The sequence below is a fragment of the Chenopodium quinoa genome, unplaced genomic scaffold, assembly GCF_001683475.1.
Source record: "Chenopodium quinoa cultivar QQ74 unplaced genomic scaffold, ASM168347v1, whole genome shotgun sequence".
Taxonomy (NCBI): domain Eukaryota; kingdom Viridiplantae; phylum Streptophyta; class Magnoliopsida; order Caryophyllales; family Amaranthaceae; genus Chenopodium; species Chenopodium quinoa.
The window spans coordinates 590316-612661 of NW_018743649.1; the positions used below are offsets into that span (position 1 = coordinate 590316).

The 22346-nt window shown below is 35.4% G+C and overlaps 1 pseudogene; it reads right to left on the reverse strand.

Moving 5' to 3' along the window:
• Positions 1-3972: 3972 nt before the first annotated feature.
• LOC110683239 lies at positions 3973-21681 on the reverse strand (annotated as a pseudogene).
• Positions 21682-22346: the final 665 nt, after the last annotated feature.

Here is a 22346-nt window from a genome sequence, read left to right on the forward strand (position 1 = left end):
CTAGAGGAGGGCCTAATATGATTTATCATTTCTTATGCAGTTAGGAATGGTTTTAGTCTTCCAGATTCTTCTAGAAGGTTCTTTTCATTCCTAATCCAATTAGCATTGATAAATTGACTTTTGTTGACTTTTCAGAGTTTTAATTAAAATCAAAAAGCATTTTCGAGGAAAAGATACGATTTTATCCTCCTGTACGGCAAAACTTATCTGATTTTCGAAAACGCGTCAAAAACAGGACCTGGTGTTGGCTGATTTTCTCTATAAATAACGTCGTAAAAACTCCGTTTTCATTCACCTACAATCAGTTTTCAACTGTCATTCTTTTCTAATTCATTAATTCATCCATCTGTCTCTTTTTCTAAACTTGCTTTTCACATAAAAAATACCGCGTTCATTAGATCTAGAAATACCTAGCCATATTCGAAGTTGCCTTCGCCCTAGACGTGAAAGGTTTAATTTATGAGGGTTTAGTCACAAATCTCTATTTTAATTATTTAATTTAATTGCTTGTTTATAATTTCCCTTGAAGTTACTAACGTGTGTATTTTGTTATTATAAAGAGGTACGAGACATCAAAGTAAGTGCTTTAATGGTTTCAATTGATATTATGTTGTAGAAATCATGTTTATATTGTTATTATGATATTCCTAGTATCATGTCTAGGGTAATTTTAATATTAAATATGATTGTTACGATGCTTCCTATGTTCTTCCTAATATTTATGATTGTTAGTATCATGTTAGGGTTAAAGATTTGATTTTTATTGCTTAGTAACATGCTAGGGTTTGTTATTAATCTTGTTAGTATCATGCCTAGGATCTTGCTATTATTATGCTTTAACATGAACATGATTATGATTATAATTGTTATAATTTATGATGATTATGAATATTATGAACATTATTATTTTGATGATGATTATTTTAATTATTATTAATATGATGATTATTTTATATATGATTATTATCATGATTATTTCAATTATAATTTATTTTTATGGTGATGATATTTATTATTTATTGTGTTGCTTGATATTTATTCTTTATTGCTTGATCACGCCTTTTATGCATGTTTAAAGGGAATTTTGTACTTGTAATTACGCTTAATATGATAATTAATAATCTTGTTTAGGGTTAATTTGATTATAATTTCAAGTGATCGCCAATAATAGGTTTGTTTGTGCATTAATATTCAACCAACATAGGTTAAACAGGTTTAGGGTTAATCCTATTGATTGTATGTTAATTAGAAAGCGCACATGAATACGATCAGAATAAGGTAGATGCCTATTATTAGGGCAAATTCAATCTCTTTTAGGTTGGATTTGTAACTTTATCCCCGAACCCTTATTTGGTTCAAGACCTTAAGGAGTTGACGATCTCTTAGATCATTAAGGGGTGTAACCTTCACCTCGTGAACGGTTTACAAGTTCCTAAAACTTGTTGGCGACTCTTTGGTCTATCTTCCTCCCTTTTGGACGCCACCGTACTTTAGTGTATGATCACAGTGGGGTTCAATCTAGGGGATTAACGCTTGAATTTATTCCCTACAGAACTGAACTGGATATTTTATAAGAGAAGGAAATTAGGAGTTGAACTGAACTGAACTAAACTAAACTGAATTTCAACGTATGATAACATGCCCTAACTACATGTGCATGTAGTTTTGGATTGCTACATCATAAATATTCAAGCTACATGATCTATGCTACAATATCTATAATGATAAGCTACATTCTTTTGTAATAAATAAACCATAAAAAAAATTAAATAAATAAACAAACAAATACATAAAAAATATTAAACAAATAAATATAATAGTATTGGGTGAAGTGAAACTACATGATTCAATAAAGCTATGTAGTTTGGCTTAGTTACAAGAGTCAAGAGGTTGTAGCTCCATAATAGCTAGCATATAACTAGCAACGAACTATCTAAATAATGCTAGCAGGTCTTTATGCACAATCATTGTGGATGCTTTAATGTAGAAGATAGAAATATCAATGTAGATCGTGGGGTGCACTTCAAACGAAGAGTGGCACTAAAATTGAGTCATCTTGGCAAAGCTCAGAAAATATCAAGCTTCCGGAAAACACCATAGCTTTGTCAATATTAGTTTGAACAAGACTAAGACCCTGTTCTGATACGATTATTTTCAATTCACTTCTCTTCATTTGAGTTCAGTTCAGTTAAGCTCTATTAAGTTCAGTTCAGTTCAGATCCTAATTTCCTTCTCTTATAAAATATTCAGTTCAGTTTAGTTCATTTCAGCTCTAATCAGTTCAGTTCAGCTCTAATCAGTTCAGTTCAATTCAGTTAAGTTCATTTTGATGAGTGTCATTTATGGCACTCAATTGTCTTCTTTTAGGATGAATTTCATGCTATTTTATAGCTCTTTTCTTTAGTTTTCCTTAATTTTGTTCTTTATTTCTTTAGTTTGTGCTTTCCTTAATTAGTTTTCCTTCTATGTGCTTTTCTTTGTTTATTTGGTCTTCTTCCTTTCATTTACTTGTTTTTGTGTATTTTCAGGTTATGATTGTGTTCCAAGGATTCCCGAGCCTTCCTCTCATATTTCTCAGCATTTTGGATGCCTCTTGCTTGTCATTTGAAGCTCAAGTTTGGAGGAATGCAAGGAGCAAGTTCATGAGATCGGTGCATGCATGCGGTGGGGGCGTCCTTTTTGGTGTGAACCCACTAAAGACGTCATTTCAAGACTGCCTACCTTAGTGTTCATCATCATCACCAAGACGAGCGCACGAGGATGAGACAGGACGAAGAAGAGGAAGCCTCCAAGTGTGGGCGCACCCGACTGAGGTGTAGGCGCACCACCCCTTGGTGCAGGCGCACCACCTTGTGCCCCTGTTTCCGTACCCATTTTCTCACGGTCGCGCTCTTCTAGGTTTCTTTTAGACGATCTAACTAACTCTTCCTTTGTAATTCTTCCTTTATATAGTTTTTCCTTCTATTTTTAGAAGGAAGAGAATGATTAGAATAGAATTAGAATTAGTTTTAGATAAAATTAAAGAGATTTTTAGAGAGAGAAACTCTATGTTTTAGTGAGAGAATTTCATGGTAAATTGTTGATGATTGAAGATTTCTCCATTTCCTTTGATCTTTGATCAAGTTTGTAAGGATTCCTTTTCTTTAATTCAATCTTTAGTTTGATCTTTAGTTTGATTTCAATTGTTTTGTTGAATGTTCAAGTTTGATTGAAGTTTGATTGATTTGTGATTTGATTTTAGTTTGTTTAATTTTTTCATGAGAATTTGTTGTTTAGCTTTGTTTTTATCTTGATTTCTATGGATTTTGAGTAGTTTGATTGCTAGGGTAATGGTGAAGCATATATGAGTAATGGACTGATGTTAATTTGGGGAAATTGATGGAGTTGATGATGTGATTAAATTGGTTAATTGATTACGTGCATGTGTGTGTTTGATTTAGGCTTGATCGCCCTAGTTATTCACACTAGATTGCATTGTAGGTTCACATTGACACGGACCATTGATTTGTGGCTTGCATTTAACGATTGAGGTGTCTTGTGACGTTCCTAGCTAGAGTTTATCGTAGTTGACACTAGTTAGACCTCTAGGAAAACAGCTTGATATGCTCTTTTGGTTGCATGATTGGTTTTCCCTCGCATCATCGACTTAGTCAACTCTTTCCCAATTAGCGGAATTCGTTACAAGTATATGTGGATCCCGGGCCCTAGTGTTTATTACATTTGTCCCAACCTAGCTTGTTTAGTTGTTTAGCATTCACACCCTTACCTAACCTTTCCGGAATAGCTTGACTTAACAATATAAGATCGGCCTCCATTCCTTAGTGGTTCGACCCTCGACTTACCATTATACTTGTATAAGGGTGTGTTGAGAGATTACAAATTTTGTTTGGCCTAGGTTAGGGTTAGTTTCAATTATCTAGTTCGACCCTTGTCACATTTCAGCTCTAATAAGTTCAGTTCAATCCATTTCAATCAATGAGAACATGCCCTATGAATACACAATGTTACATGGTCAGCATATAGTGACTTCCCCATCAGGTGGAAAAATAAAAACGCATCATATACTCGATTTTCTGTTATTACACCATAAATGAGTGTAAGCAAACACATCTGGAATGCAATTCATGTGTCTCATTTCAAAGAACAACTTCACAGCCATATCACCTCAATATTTTTGCAGAGGAAGTCTAAGAGCGTGTTAAAAGTAACGGTGTTTAGATGACAACCAATTTTTATCATGGCTGAGGATACAATAATAGCATCTTGTATGTACTCTGCCTTCCCTCCTCAACCCCGATAGTAGGCTAGGGGTGAGCATTAGACGGGTACCCGTACCGTTAGTACTAACGGTTCGGGTACCCAATAACTAAAATCACTAAAAGTGATACCCATAACCGGAACCGATAAGTTCGGGTACCCGGACTTCGGGTACCCGAATTTTCGGATCGGTTATCGGGTACCCAATAAGATATCCAATAATGATAATTAAACTTAATTATGTAGTTATTATGATATAATTTACAACTAATTAACAACAATACCATATGATCTTGACCAAATTATTAAAAATATTACTAATCATTGATATTATTAAGTGATTATGATGTAAAGTAAAAATTTAGATTTATATTAATAGATTTAAGTAGGGAATTAAAGCAAAAAAAATGCTTATCGAATCGGATCGGGTAACCGTTAATTTTAAAATGATACCCATAACCATACCCGATAACAAATTATCGGAACGGGTACCCGAACCGTTATGGTTATCGGATCGGGTACCCTAATTTTCGAACGTACGGATCGATTTTTCGGGTTTTCTATTTTTCGGGTAGTTTTGCTCAGCCTTCATTAGTAGCACCTTGTAGGTCACTACTTTTGGAGTAAACTTCATCTACTTCGATCTTTGATATATATATCCCATGCCTTGTCCACTTGATCAGCCTTGTAAAGCATGTCAATCAGTGAGTTCATGACAGCCACATCGGGATCATAGCCATTTTCTACCATCTTAGTGAGCGACATCACTTCATCATCATGTTGTATGTAATAGAATCTGGAGTAATTCCACTTTTTAAAAGCCCATTTAAGGCAAAGGCTACTCATAAACTTGATTTATGAGGGCCAAATATAAACCAATAATGTGACAGCTTGTGATAGGTGTTTTGGGTGGGATCCAAAAAAACTATTTTAAAACATTATTCAAATTTCAAATAAAATTTCAAACATAATTTCAAATCTGACTTTTATTTTTAAGACACAATTAATGTACCCAAATTCCCAACCACATCATTCTCTCTTCTCTCATTCTTTTTGGCTGAATTTTTTTTGGTCCAATTTTTCTTTCTTCTTTCTCTTCTAATGTCCTCCATGTTCATGTAATTATTTTATTTTATTTTATTTTTAGATTTTTTCTGTAATTTAATATTTTATATCACTCCGTATGTTTCATGAATCAAATTTTGTTTATGTGTTTAATTAATGAATAATTCTCCTCTAATTTTTTGGATGAAATTTTTTATGGTCTGTTTTTTTTCTCTTATCTCCATTTTAATGTTTTTCATGTTCATATTTTTTTTCCTGTATATTTTTTCTATAATTTATTTTTATTATATAATATTTCATGAATCAAACATTGTTTATCTATCTAATTACTGAAAAATTCTCCTCTAATTTTTTTTGACTAAAATTTTTGTAGTCCGATTTTTTCTCCCTTCAAAAGTTCTTCATCTTCTTTTATATTTTTTTCTGTAAAAATTAGTCCTCATCTTTTGCTTAAAGTTTTAATGTCTTTTTTTTTTCATAAATTGATATGAATGTGCTAGTATAATGTTTTGCTGTACAATTTTTTTTTAATTATTTGTTCTCTATCTTTATTGTTTCAAATCTGTTTTGTGATTTTTTTATTTAATTGTATGAATCTTAAACTGGAAAAAAAAATCTGTTTTTTTTTTTTACATATTATTCATACATTAGTTTCATTTTATTGAATTTTAGATAATTAAATTGGTTTGAAGACAAATTTTGTTGTATTTTCATTTCATTTCAATCGAATTGTATAGTATTGTGTGAATGGAAATATCGTTATTTCCAATGTTATTTAGTTTTCCCAAATTTTAACATCAAAGTATAAACTTTTTTCAAGTTAGATTATTGATTAGTAACTGAAGAGGGACACTAGATTACCCACAATGGCAACACATTAAACTTTTTAACAGATTAATAAGAAATTAATATTCACTTTTAGATACAAATATCAAGCTTTCCAATCCACGAAATGTTTGTAGTCACTTGAATGATAATTAAAATAATTGTAATTAAAAGATATTAAAAAAATTGGTTGTAACGATGGTATGTTTGCAATTTATTTAGTAAAAACTATTGTCACTTAAATAGTAATCAAGAACTATATTATAGTAACACAACTAGTTATTTGCCCGAGCAACGCTCGGACATTCACATAAAAAAAATTATATTTATATATTATTATAAGTTTGTATTTGTTTATTAAATTTATTGTTATTGTTCTATTATTTAGGCTATACAATAAAGAAGCAATAACTTTGCTTTCAAAAAAATTTCTCTCTAAAAATTGGGAGCGTCTCTCTCTAAGCTGAGAGTTTTTGCCTCACGTGAATTCTTCTACCTAAAACCCTAACCCTAGTTTCTCTCGATCTCCGAAAAAGGTAGCAGCTTTCTTGTTGGCTTTCTTGGATTTGGTTGCATGCAATTTATTTTCAGACACTTTAACCAAAAATCTTTCCATAACCTTTTATATTCTCTAAGCTTTTCTTGCTCCACCGATCAATTGAAGGCGGTAATTTGCTGTCTTGAGCCCATCAAAGGGGATTTTAAGTTCATTTAGTGAAGCAATCTTCAGTGCAATCAATGCTTGGACACTTGTTCCCCATGCACTTGCATTTAATCTTTTAAACTGCTAGTTTCAACAGTATAAGAGGCGGATTAGTTGTGTATCCCCTTTCATCTCTTCACCTTCTGCTTATTCCTTTCCTTTCTTATCAAGTCCTTTTCTATTAATTGCTCTTCTGTCATGGAGAACAATCACAATCCTCCACCAAATGCGAACCAAAATCAGTCCCATAGAATGGGAGTTCTAATAAAACCACCCCCCAATTTTAATGCACTAGGTGTGATAAATTTTAACCGATGTGTCATAGGAATCTTTATTGGCCTAAACCCTCCATCTGTAACCTTTGTACAGCACATAATCAATCAAAGGTGGACCACGAGAGGGCATGTATGTATTCACCAAACGGGAGACTACTTCCTTTTTGAGTGTCTCGTTGTTAGTGACATGGAAGGTCTTCTACGGCAATATACCACCACTTTTGATGGTCGCTTGATAAACTTGAGGAGGTATGATGCTACTCTCATCCCTCAACAAATAAATTTTTCAACATCAAGAATTTGGGTTCGTGTGTATGGGTTGCCGCTGCCCTTTCTGACAGAAGCATGGGCACGAAGGATATTTGTCCACCTTGGATATCTCGACCAGCTAGAGCCAATTACAAATGGCAGGTTACCTCAAATTGCTGAATTGCGTGCGTTGATGGTCATAGATATGACGCAACCTCTGATCCCGGGGCTCTATATTCCGATTGAAGGTGGCCGTGTAATCTGGGTATACTTCAGGTATGAAGGCGTTTATCGTTTTTGTAAGCGTTGTGGTAGGTTTGGTCATAACTCTGTTAACTGTGCTTTGAGAATTGATGTTGCGGCAAGGCGACTTTCTCGTCGTCTTGAAGCTGTTGAAAGGGATGGTTTGAGGGTGTTGCATGGCCCCTTGGACTATCCGTATTACACTAATTTTATTCGAGGTTTGCCAGACATTTTTAGGTTTTGAAATAGGGCGGTCAATTTGACTTTGTTGGAGGAACAAGAGGACGTACCGCTGCGAGTAGTACGAAATCAATTCGATGATAATTCAGATTCTGATTTTAATTCAGAGGAGAGTAATGATACGGTGTACTTCACCGGGTCTGACAGTTCGAGCAGCTCGGGTGTAGAGGATGGTAATTCGAGGGAAGTTCGAATTGGACCACAGGCGGTGCGCCACTCTCCAGGGCGGCGGTTAGGGCTGCGCCAGGACCCTTATGTCGAGTATACAGTGCCAAATCTCAATACTCCTCCATCTCCGTCGGATTTAGGGTTAAACACCTTCTCTAATTTGGGTAATATACCCAGAGCTACATCGCCGAATTATTCCCCTATAAGGACGGGTTTTCAACCTTATAGGGTGGTTGCTAGATCCTCGGATAATGCTTTCTTTTCTCCCCCACCACCGACAGTGCCTCAATTTGGTGGTTCGACCTTTGAGGTGGGGGAGTCGTCTTCTGCAGCGGCGCACCGAGTAGTAGGGGAGAATAACCCCCGTACTCTGTTTCAGGTGCTAAGGATTGATGGCTGGGAAGCAAACGCGCCACTAGGTGCGGCGACAGGGCTACTGCAGGATGTGCCGAACCACCAGCTGGGTGGTGAGGCTGTTATTTCTCAACCACCTGCTTTCACGGAGGAGTTGGCGGTGGTAAATTCTTAATCTTATAATGAATTTCTTGAAAACAATCATCTTAATTTTGTGGAAACAGGGAGAAGATTGGTTCAATCTTTGTCTCTTTCGAGAGCTAGGAGGGTGTTTCCAGATCGTGCTAGGGCTTTGTTTTTGCCTGACTCGCCAAATTCTTTTGGTCGTGAATTCCAAAAACTGCCGATGACCGAATTTGATCCGCCAAATTCGCCTGTGTCGCAACCTCGGTCTTTCGATGTTAATGAGATTGATCCTCCAAATACACCAGTTTCACAGCCAGTTTCTTTTGATGTTAATGGTTTATTTCAGGAACAAAATGAGAGTAGGTCTCTTGGTAAACGACCAAGGGATATTGAACGATCACCGGCAAATTCATGGGATGATGAAAATGTCAGGGCAAGTTCTTATGATTTGGGGTGGATTGAGAAGAAAAGATTGAAAACTTTGCATAGGTGGGCTGATAAGGGTGGTTTCAATATATGAATGCGTGACAAAAGTGGATGTTTTGAGTTCAAATCAAAGGCTATCACTGATGTGGATAGTGCGCGCTTGCGGGGTGTTCGAACTAGCTCCAACTTGCTCAAAAAAGGAGGCCGCAAGAGGGCTGCTACCTCCTCTTCGTCGTCTTCGGGTCCTAGCAAGAAACAAAGAAGTGAGGAAGTTACTTCGAATTTTTATGAGGACCTTGATGTTTTTGATAGGGAAGTGCAACAAGTTCTAATGGACTCTATGATTATTCAAGATGGTGAGGATGCTGCGCCGTTTCAGCACCCAAAGGATATATGAAGATAATCACTTGGAATTTTAGGGGACTTAATGACCCACTCTCCCCTACGCATCCTTATCTAATGTGGTTATTAGCTTCTAATTTACCTACTTTTATGTTTCTTTCGGAAACTAAGATGTTGTTTAGTGATGTTAGTAAGATGGTTGTAAAGTTTGCTCCTAATTTTTCTTTTGGAGTAGACTCGATAGGTACTAAAGGAGGTCTAGCTTTATTTTGTTGGTATTTGGGTGATGTTGTTTGTATGGCCTCTTCTCCTAACTATATCTTTTGTAAGTTAGTTGATGTTAATGGATTTAGTAGACATGTTTTGTTCTTGTACGGGGCTCCTAAGGTTGAAGATAGACCTAAGGTGTGGGATGATTTATTTTTATTTTTGCATAATACTCCTAATGTGTTGATTATGGGAGACATAAATCAATTAGAGTCTCTTAGTGATAAATTAGGTGGGTCTAGCGTGATTAAAGGGTTAGAAGATTTTCTAGATTGGAGATTTAAAACCGACTTGCTTGAGGTCCCTTTCTCCAGGCCTCATTTTACTTGGTCCAACAAAAGGCAAGGCTCGGATTTGATTATGGAGCGTCTAGATCGAGCTTACACCTCTTCACAATGGTTTAATGAATTCCCAAATGAAAGGGTAATTCACGAACCTATTACGGTCTCGGACCATGCTGCCATCACTTATAACTCGAGCCCCATGACGTTGAAATCAAACAGGCCATATCAAATTGAAACTTGGTGCTTAATTTTTCCGGAAATTAAGAGTTTCATTGAAGAAGTGTGGACCATAGAATGTAGTGGTTCAACTATGTTCAAACATGTTCAAAGAGGTAAGTGGTTGAGGACCCGGACACAAAAATGGTGTTTAAATAATAAGAAAATTTGGGGCATAAATTGGAGAAAGTACTCAGGTGAGCTGCTTGCTCAAGGAGAAAATATTAATTCTTTGCAAGACGGAATTAATTATGTGCAATCTATCAATGACCGAATCTCGAAGACCACTATGGAGTTCCACTACTGGCAACAACGAATGAAGGACCGATGGATCCAAGAAGGTGATTGTTCATCTTCTATGATGTATAATAGAGTTAAGCAAAGACAAAAGAGGAGAGAGATAATTACTCTAAGGAAAGGTGATGATGATTGGGTGGTTGGTCAACAGAATCTGGAGAGTTTAATTCATGATACTCTCAAAGAGGTTTATATCCCGAATAGGGGTATAGATGATAACCGTATGGAAAGGATACATTTAGTCCTCCGGGAACTAGAATTACCAATGGTTTCGAAAACTGATGCGGCGGATCTAGGGCGGCCTTTTAGTGGGCAAGAAATCAGAAAAGCGATGTTCTCAATTCATAATATGAAGGCTCCAGGGCATGACGGTTATATAGCGGAGTTTTTTCACCAGCACTGGGACAAAGTGGGCAGTACGGTGATTGAATCGGTACAATCCTTTTTCTCTACAGGTTATTTGTTAAAAGAGGTAAATGCCTCTTTGTTGGTTATGTTACCAAAAGTGGATATTCCGGAGCTGGCTTCGCATTTTCGGCCTATCAGTCTGTGTAATACTATTTACAAATGCATATCTAAATGCCTTGTAAATAGAATGAAACATCTCCTTCCATCCTTAATTAGTGAATTCCAACATGCTTTCGTCCCTGGAAGGTATATGGAAGATAATGTTCTTCTGAGCCATGAACTTCTTCATTTGATCAATACGACTAATGGAGCTTCTACAAAGGCGGTAATTAAGTAGGATATGTCTAAAGCTTATGATCGAGTCGACTGGGTGTTCTTGCTCGAGGTCCTTAAAGTGTATGGGTTCCCTCCAGTCTAGGTCCAGTGGATTTCCCAATGTGTAACTACGGTGTCCTATAAAACTCTAATAAATTGACAAGTCTCCGAGACATTCAGACCAGAGTGTGGACTTCGGCAAGGGGATCCTTTATCCCCCTATTTGTTTCTATTCTGTATGGATGTTCTTTCACGCATGCTCTCTATGGCGGAGAACATTGACCAGATTTAGGGGTTACGGGCAACACAGAGATCGCCTTGTATCTCCCATTTATTTTTTGCTGATGATGCTATGTTATTTTTTCAGGCCAATGCGAACTCTTGTAGGAGCGTGGTGGATATCTTGAGTAGGTTTGGTGATATTTCAGGTCAACAGCTAAATTTGGACAAGTCCTTTGTCAAATTTAGCAAGCGCACACAAGCTTGAACAATACAGGAATATAAAAATATCCTACGTATCGGCCAGGTTTCTAATATGGATAGGCACTTGGGGGCTCCGATCGACTTGCCTACAAGCAAGAAGGGGGCTTTCCAATTCTTGATTGATAAAGTGTCATGAAAATTATGGCTTGGAATTCTATAAATTTGTCCCAATCGGCCAAATTAATTTTGATCAACACGGTGTTGATTAGTATCTCGTCACATGTTATGAAATGCTTCAAGCTGCCGGTTTCGATAACTAGTAAGATTGACTCTTTGGTCGCAAGGTTTTTCTGGGCGAATAAAGGAGATAAGGGTATGCACTGGGTGAAAAGAGAGAAGTTGCACCTTCCAAAAGGTATGGGAGGATTAGGCATAAGGTCTATGGTGTGTTTAAATGAAGCTCTCTTATTTAAATAGGTTGGCAGGATGCATTATAACCCCCAGTTGCTAGTGGCACGTGTTTTGGAACCTTCACATAAGTGTTCGATATGCACTGGTCGGCCAATGGATGGTACAGCGGGAAATATTTCTTGGGGAAAAAGGGGTTTTCGAGATGTGGGGAACAAGATGATACGTGGGTATGCATGGAAAATCGGTAATGGTGAACATGTAAGGATTGTGAACATGAGGTGGGTGCAGGGTTCTATTCCTTAAATGAGGTTAGACTTGTTACTTCGGGATGTTGGTTCTGGTAGGGTGAAGAACCTCATTTTATCTAACCCAAGACAATGGAATGATGCTATGGTACGGGAGATATTTGTTTGGGAGACGGCTAAAAAAATCCTGGAAATGGAATTACCGAATGCTGATGAGGACGATTACCTATTCTGGAATTCACACTCATCGGGCAACTACACTGTATGGTCAGGACTATGTGTTCTTCAAACTAATTTGGGGGTTAAATATTCCGCCAAAATGGAGCTTATTCTTATGGAAACTAGTCATGAATGGCCTGGCTGTCAAGTCAAATTTAAGATATCGAGGGGTGGATATCGATGGAGATTGTGACTCTTGTGGTATGGAGGAGGAGGATATACAACATCTTTTCCGATTGTGTTCTTTTGCGAGGTATGCTTGGCAGAACTGTGACCTGCATATTAGCTCTGAAATTGATGAAGCTACTCCTTTGCGACACTGGATTCAGCAACATATCCTGCTCTATCATAGCGAGGATGGGAGACAAAGCGTCAGACTCCATGTTTTCATAGGAGTTTTGTGGAGTCTCTGGTTAACTAGGAATGGGAGAGTTTTTAGAAATGAAAGGGGTTACTTAGCGGATTACTATAGGCATTATGGTCTAACAATGAGTAGTTTGGAGCTCTTCCTTAAACCAAGAGAAAGGTATAGGGATTCCACTCGTATAACGGAAAGTACGGAGGATCTTCCACCCGGTTTCAGCAGATTCAACATTGGCAGTCGAGGGGAACTACCATATCATCCGCTACAGGGAAATACAGAGGTTATAATTATGGTGGATGGTTCTTGGAAGAAGAATACAGGGACCGCGGGCTTTGGATGGGCTTACTCTTCGAATGGGGTAAACTTTTTGGAGGGGGGAGTGGGTTATGGTACAGCTATCTCAGCCATGCTGAGCTCTTGGCTTGCATAGGAGCTGTCAAGTGGGCAAGTCGAAGGGGCTACCAATGCATTATGATTTTCACTGATTCTATGGCAATCATTCAACTTCTGCGTTGTCCTACTCGCCGGGAGGTGAGACTCCTATGGACTATTGGAGATTTATTGAAGGAAGGAGGATCCCTGGACATGTGCACTATTTGGAAAGTTAGTAGAGAATAACTAACAAAGGCGTGTGATATTGCGGTTGGTGTAGATGTAATTTAGTTAATTTTTCACTGTAAGTTTTTTCGTTTAGTTGCTGTTGTCAAAAAAAAAAAAATTTTAGGCTATATATTTAGGCTATATATATATATATATATATTGAAAAAGGTTGTATATTTTTTTTCATCAATTATCTTTTTATTTTCTAAGGAAAATAATAAAAAAAAAATTGAAAAGTTATTGGCGGAAATTTTTGTAATGTAAACATGACAGTGTAATTCTAGAATATTTCTGCCGATTACTTTAGTATATAGTACTAGTTCTTTGCTCAAGCAACGCGTAGATATTCACAAGGAAAAAAATTATTTTTACAAATTATTATAAGTTTGAGAAGTATCTATTTATGTTATCAAATTACTATATTAGATACGATAATGTTGAGTACTTATATCTCTAATTTTAGTTTTCTGACATCTTATAAATTTAAAATTGAGTTAAAATCATTTTTTAGAGTAGAAAACAAACAATACATTTTATATTTACGATTAAAGATTCAAGGGAATATACAAAAAAAAATTATTTATCTAAGTTGTTATTAAAGCTCTATTTTTTAGGTTGCATATTTATTTTATCAGCTATGTTATTAATTTTTATGAACAAAAAAGAGAAAAAAAAAAGGTTTTGGCGGGAAATTTTTTAATAGAAACGCGACACATGTACTTTGGGGATAAGGTTGGGAATTACTTTAGTATATTAGTATTGATTATCTAAATTGTGTTTAAAACTTATATTATAGTTTATAAAGAATATTTTATGTGTCACAAATGATACTCCTTTGTTGCGAGTAATATGTAACAGATGGAGTATAAAGTATCAATATGTTAACATGGTGAATATCCTGCAATTTTGGTTATTAATATGTTTTAAAAGTTTTACTTATTTTGCATTTTACTCTTAAGTTTCAAATTTTTTTTTACAATAAGTAAACAATGTTTTGAAAATTTTAAGCTCAATTATTGGATTATTTTAAACTTTTACTTATTTTGCATTTTTAAAACTTTTTTTGACAAAATGATATATTTATTAGTAACCGATAACTATTATTTAAATTCTAAATTTATTTTATTTTAACCCTCCACCATTCTATTTTAACCCTTCACTATTTATTTTAGCCCAAGTTAAGTGATATCCTTGGTACTTCCTCCTTTTTTTAGTTGCTACACGTACTTTTATCTTCACGTTCTCCTACACAATTTTTTAAGAGGAGAGAGATAGAGAGGAAAATAAAATGGAGCCATGTGGTAGGAGAGAGATAGAGAGAAAGAAATATTAAAAATATAAAGTGTTGTCACTAATTATCTATTTCCAAAATAGGAAAGTGTAGAAGCTAAAAAGAAACGAAGGAAGTATTAGGTGTTTCAAGCAAACATTATATTAAGTATTTCATTAACTATAACTTAATTTGTAAATGATTATTTTTTTTTGCCTAATCTCACTTTTTGGTAAAACAAGTGATCGAGTGTAATATTATAGTACTCCCTCCGTCCCCGAAAGAACGACCCATTTGGGTTGATTTCGCGGGTATTAAGTAAGTTAAATTAAAAGAAGTAAAAGTATATTGAAAAGATAAATTTACATAGGGTTTGTAAAAAAATAGAGAGAGAAAGTAATAAAATTACATGGAAAATCAAATTTTTATTTGGGAAAGCTAATTTTGCACAAATATTGTTGCAAATTGGTGGGTGTTTTAATGCAAAAGGGTCATTCTTTTGGGGACTAAAATTAGGCCAAATGGGTCGTTTTTTCGGGGACGGAGGGAGTAATTGTTATGCCTTTAATAATCAATTATTATCTATTATTAATATTAAGGAGCGTAATTTTACCTTTTGGTAAAACAAATTATCGAGGTTAAATAGTTGTATTATTATAAAGGTGCATCATTTCATTTTTAAAAATAACAATTGATCAATAGTTAGTATGTGTGTACATACAAGTTTAATAATTATTGTGACTTAGGGCCTGTTCTCATTGACTGAACTCAGCTGCACTGGAACTGAACTGAACTGAACTGAATTGAGCTGAACTGAACTAAACTGAATTGAAATGAATATTTTATAAGAGAAGGAAATGAGCTGAACTGAACTGAGCTGAATTGAAATGAACTGAGCTGAACTAAACTGAACTAAACTGAACTGAATTTCAACTTAAGAGAACAGGCCCTTAGAGTAATCGACTATCTAAAATTAAGGAATAAATCATAATAGTATTGTAAATAATAATGGATGAATGATTTATTATTGAATACAGTCACTAATTTTTTTATTACACGATGGGGAAAAAAGGATAATAATAAAAATGAAGATTAAGGGTCTGTTCACTTTAGCTTAATTTCAATTCAGTTCCTAATTTCCTTCTCTCATAAAATATTCAGTTCAGCTCAGTAAATGTGAGGATCTTAGATCTTCTTACATAGTAAAAAAAAAGTTTTATATTATAAATATGTAATTTGAAACTTTCAATTTGTTTCACATAATGCTATATTTATTAGTAACTGATAACTACTTTTTGTATTCCAAATGTTATATGTTTTAACCCCATAGTATTTGATTTTAACCCTTCACTATTTCATTTAACCCCTCCAAAATAATTTTTGTCATTTGTATTGTGTGGTTGAAGCAAAAATTCTATATTTCTAAAGTTAATCATTACTTAGTAATTATTTATTTTAGCATAATATCATTTTTATGTAAAATAATTGATTAAAATTTAGTATTTGTATATTACAAGATTAATAACTGTAGTATCTTAAAGTTAACAATTATCTAATGTAAATATTAAGCAGCATGTATTATTTTTTTAAAAAAAAAATAATAATTGATCATGAGTTATTATTATAAATCCTTAGTTTAAAAATAATCTTATCACGTAGAAACTTTTGTTTAAATAAAGAGGTAAAGGATTTTTTTTGAAATAAAGTACAGTGCTTTAATGTTTGAAATATAAAGTATTGATTTTAACACTCCACTATATTTGATTGTATCGCTTTATTAAACATAAAGGCGAATAAAACCACATAAATTAATTATATTTTATTATATCACTACAATATTTTATTGTAACGAACAATCAATCCGATATTTCATTGTAACCATTGGACATGTTATTTTTATAATATGCTACTTAATTTTAAATTCATATCCATTTTGATAACAAAACGATGTTTACTAGTATCGAAAGCAAAAAAATAAATCTACAATACAAAACTATAGTAACGTTAAAATTGTCCAACTATTTAACATTTTCGAAAATATATCGATATGGATGTCTTTAGAAAGAACATTAAAAAAGAATTTCATTGGTATTTTTATAATAATTTTTGAATTTGTAGTTTAGGAACATTATCAAATGATATATTATTCCATTTTTTAAAAAAAATCTCTCTCCTCATTAATGACTTTGACTGGGATATTATTATTTCTAGTAATAAATTTTATTTATTAGTATCATATTATAATTGTTTAGTAAAACAATATTGGAATTAGTATGTATTAAATGCAGTTTGGCGCCTAACTTTTTTCTCCCGCTCAACCATGTATTTAGGCGCCTAAACCCAAATAATTTTCCCCCCTAAATTTCCCTCTCTTTTTTTTGGCTAGCAATGACATGACAACTTCTCATTGGAAGTTTATGTCTACCCCACATAAACCAAGTTTATGTGTAACACTCTCCCCATTAAAAACACTATTTTCCTCCTACAAATAAGCATTACAAGCAACAATATTCGAAATAATTCTCCTAATTTTCATACTCTCAAATGTCTTCAGAGCTCTGTTTGTCGCTCCTGATTTCCCAAATAATCTACTTCATTTTTATTTTTTTGTTGCATCGGTTTCTATTAGACTCCAAAGCTCATGCACACTATCCAAGTCTCCACAATCATTGAATTTATCCATGAGGGATATGTAAGTTACACAATCAGGTTTGTGATAACTGTCATTCATCTTTAGGAACCGATTCTTTGCCTCATCTACTTTTCCTGCAATGCGAAGTGAATAAATAAGAACCACATACGTAACAACATCAGCCAAAAACCCTTCATCATTCATTTTTCTCAAGATTCTAAAAGCCTCATTGATTTTTCCCGCCCTTCCAAGAACTCTAATGCATATAGTGGTCGTGTAAAAATTAGACCCTAATCCGAAACTCTCCATTTCTGTCAAGAGTCCCATCACTGTTTCAAAATCCCTTCGTTTACCTACAACAACCATGAGTGCAAAATATGCCTTCAAACCCGGATTATTTCCTTGTTTAATCATTTTTCTGTACCCAATCCGCTCAACGACAATTTGGCAAAGGGAGATTGCCTCATTCCACCCATTACATTGAGCACATTAATAATTGTCAAGTGGTTGATTCCTATAAAAAATTTGCTTCTGCGTCAAGTCAAACACATAAACCATATCCCTTACGCTCCTATGCACCATCAACATTTCAAGCTCGTAACGTAATTTTATGTTTCAATTGTATAGACTACATAAGTTATCCCTGGTAGTCTGCTACAACCTTAAAGTTATCAAAAGCGATGTTTGGGTCTGAAATAGACTGTAATGTCTCCAAAACCCCTTGAGTAGATTTTCCTTATATCTAGTTTTGTATCTATTCGGGTCTGAAATAGACTGTAATTCCTCCAAAACCCCTTGAGTAGATTTTCCTTATATCCAGTTTTGCATCTGTTATCATCATGCTTTTGTTTGGGTTGTAGCTAGTAAATTTTGTTGGAGATAAAGAAAGAGAATTCAAAGGGTCAGATATGGAGGCTCGAATTGCCCGACCGGACGCCAGAAGAGTCGTAAAATTCTAGAGTTTCGCCGCTCGACCGAACAAGCTCCGCCTGATCGGGCGCGAGAAGATGTTTGGAAAAAGGGAGTGTCCGCTAGATTGGGCGAGCTCTGCCTGATCGAGCATGAGAACAACCTAATTTTTAGTTGGATGCTCCCCCGATCGGGCAAGCTTCGCTCGATCGGGCGCGAGTTTTTCCGTTCTTGGATTCATTTTTTTAGTTAATTTCTTGTAACCCCCAATAAGAGGTTGATTATGGTGTTTCAGTCACCATGATTATCCTGATTTTATTTTCTTATTGATTAAAAAGTTTCCTCCTTGATCTTCCATCTTCTTAAATCTTCATTATAAATTAGAGGTTAATTTTCTGATTATACACACTATAAAATACATATAAAACACAAGTCACAAGCTAAACACATACTCTATATTGGGCATAAGTTAATTGGATCCAACCTTCCACCCAAATAAAAGTGCCTTTGAGTGGAAGTGGTGTGTTAACCTTAGGGAACATGACAAGGAATACAATTGAGCACCCCGGTTGCGTCGGAATTTTGTTTCAAGTTAGTGAATTTTCTCCATGACACACCGTACTCTTTCTCTTTTGTGAGATCAACTTTTCGATCTTGCTTGTTACATTTTATACTATTTGCTCTAGATTTCTCTCTTTTTTACAAAAATTTGGAAACGAAATTACGTCTATTGCTAAAAGTATTGTGAAGTCTCTTCTCGACCTATCTAAGTTGGAACCTCTTGATGGTAACAACTATAAGAGATGGTCACAAAAGTTACTAATCTTTTTTGAACAAGTGGAACTAGATTATGTATTGAATGAATATGTAATTGAAATATTGGAGAAGGCGGAAGAAGCTACCAAAATTGCAACGGATCCTGTTTTGGGTGTTTTTGTCCCTCAGGAGAGTTACGTCACCAAGACTGGTCCGGCCCAATCTATACCAGCAAAACACGGAAACTCTGGTTGGTAGCAGTTCCGCCTCCGACGATCAAGTTAGTATCATTCGAAACATACGAAAAGGTGCGGAAAAGGTAAAAGTGAGATCTTCTCGGATTTCGAGATCAGGTGATTTCTCTGATGTGAGAGAATGTAGGGTTGTTGTAATAATGTATGTCCCATGAATGGGGGAAATCTCCCTATTTATAGGGTCATTGGGAAAAGTGCCCTTTCTTAGGTAATTATGATCTAAGTTTGGTGGGCAGCGCCGTAATACAGCTTTCTTGGGATCTAGGCCAAGAAGACAACCTTTTCTCCCATTTGTTTAAAGGGACACGTGTCATTAGGCGATTGATCCAGTTAGATCTCTCATAGGTTCACACGTGTCAGCTTCTGATAGGGCCACGTGTCTTGGGTAATTTTACCCAAAACAGTTGCCCTCATATATGTGATGAGGTGTGCCACAGGGCATCTGTGAGATTTGTCACGCTTGCATTGGGGTATCAGTTTTAATGTTCACCCATCTGGGAAAATTACGGGGTTGCCCCGAGATTTACCCTCTATAAATATAATATTTGCCCCTCATTTTTCGCATATTCAGGATAAACTTTGAGAGAATCTTTTACTTTTCACAAGAGAATTTTTTTCTGTCGTTTGCTTTCAATCCGTCTGACACAGCCGGCTCAAGCAGTCTTCAACAATACCTTCACAAGGTAACCGTTTGTTCTTTCTCTCTCTTTACATTTTGCTTTCTTGTTTGTGTTTGCTTTTCCTTATATAAATGGTTTCACAAACAGACACGACATGTCCTAGGATAGCTGTTAGTCGGTCACCTAGGATGGCTGAATCTAGGACTAGGTGTGCCGCCTGACCCAATCTGCACTCGTTCCCAAATCCGGTTGTGTCTGTATCTGTGTAAGACACTATGGCTAGAACTAAGAGGACATCTAAGGCGTCCAGCGATGATAAGGACGAGAATCCTATTAGGGTGCTTGGGAATGAAATATGTGACTATCTTCCTGGTGTAGACACCTACTTTTGGCCTCTTGTCGCGAAAGGAAGTGCGATGATGTTACAAAAACTCGTTCTTCATGCTAGATCAAAGTTGAAGTGTTTATGGACTACAAAATGCATTATGAAGTAATTTAAAAATCATATTTGAGACCACATTATCTTAGAGCCTTGTCCGATTACTAATTAGGCCTAAAACATGCTCATACATGTTTAAACTTGATTAATAACGGACCCAAATGCGGCAAATGCAATGATTCGATCCAATGGATCTTACATTGTTGAAAACCAAGACAAATAGATAAACCAACCATCATATTTCCGTGAATAGACTATACAAATGGATAGTTATTTCAAAGACCTTTCCAACGGTATATTATAAGTCCAATTCCGAGCTAAAACAAAGAAGTTATGATCAAAACACTAAATCGGGCCCTAAAACCAACACCCTTGCACTCTAACAACCATATCTTTTGATACATAAATTTTTTTAACCTAATTCCAACATAATTGGAAAGTATAAATTCAGATCTTTCCAATTATATCTTACACACCTTAATCCAACTTTGCAATAAAAGTTATGAAAGTTTTAAAAACGCGTTTTCGTATAAGGCAAACCGCACCCAGCGCAACTTAGTGAGTTGTGCTTGCCTGGCGCGCGTGACTCATTTAGATGCGCGCGGCACCCAGCGCGACTTAAGAAGTTGCACGCGCCACCTGACGGCGCGGCTCTAAAACCCTAAACCTAGATCCCTACTATAGTGAATATTTCAAGCATCCCACACTTGAGCCCCACTGTGATAAAAAACTTAAGCGTGGTGGTGTTTAAAGGGAAGGAAACTAAAGCAAAAGAGTCGGAAAAATTTTTTAGGAACTTATAAACCGTTCACTGGGTGAAGTTTACACCCCCGCACGATTCATGAGATCGCTAAATCCATAGTGGTCTGGAACCATGACTGGATAATCGGGGATGAAGGTACAAATCCAACCTAACATATCTGCATCATAAATTCTCTCCAAGTGATCAATGAAGTGCTTATCATTATCAGAGTCATAGTCTGATTCCTCAGAGAACTATACCGGAGAGTCGGGATCATACCATCTCTCAATTCTTTGAGCTTTCTCCTTATTCTTCATATCTGAATTTTATTTTTCCTTTGCCCTTTGCTTCCTCGTTCTTTCTTCTTCCTCCCTTTGTTTTAATTTTTTAGCCATCTTCTCCTTTGCCTCTTCTTCTCTAAGCACTTGTTCAAGTTCATCCTTATGCCTCAAAACAACGTTCAACATTTGCTCCATTCCAACTCGCACTTGGCGAAGATACAGTATATACCATTCACATTCTGCTACCAATTTCCTTTTCCGTGCTTTATCATCCTTGGTATCTTGCAACCTCTTCTTAATGTCTATGCAATTCTCTACCATTTTCCGATACCCTTCCTCTGATCGAAGCCATGAATAAAGTATGAAAACCAAGTGAGTACGAAATTTCACTACCGCCCTTAGTCTACGATCATCTCCACTTATTTCTTTACAATTAGTTAAAGAACCTTCTGCCATTGAATCTGTTTAAGGATTAATAAATAAAATCTTTAGGATGAGAAATCTAGAGTTCGTAGGAAGTGACGAACATAGAGGTGGAGTTTAAATAAATCTAATTAGAAGAAATCTCTTCAAATTCTACTTGTACTGTAGCAAGGCAGAGGAAACAAAAAGTTAGCATGCACCTTTGTGTTCAGACTATAGGCTATGCAATAGTCACGACACTTAAATTATAAAAATAAATAAATACGAAAATAGTTTTGAGAATGAAGAACATATTTAACGGGATCTTACTGAATAATACTCATTTATGTCTTGCATTTTAATAATTAAAATCTATTCTATAAAGTGTTGCACTAGAATCATTTCAAATAGGGCTTTAGGTAAAAATTCATTTTTAACACTATTTATAAGAGTAGTTTTATACATTTTATAAGGTAGGGATTAATGAATCAACCTATCTTTTTGGCAAGTTTATTTCTCAAGTAAATTAGCTTAGCTAAGCTAATTTTCTTAACCACGCTAATTTAATTTTAAAGCTCCAGTGGTTAAGCGTAGCTAGAGAATTTTCTAAATTGGAAGCAAGTCCTTAGCTACAACCATTGGAGTAGTATATATGGAATGTTCCTATTCATTATATGATATACTACCAATTTTTGAGATGTTAATTGCCCTTAACTTAA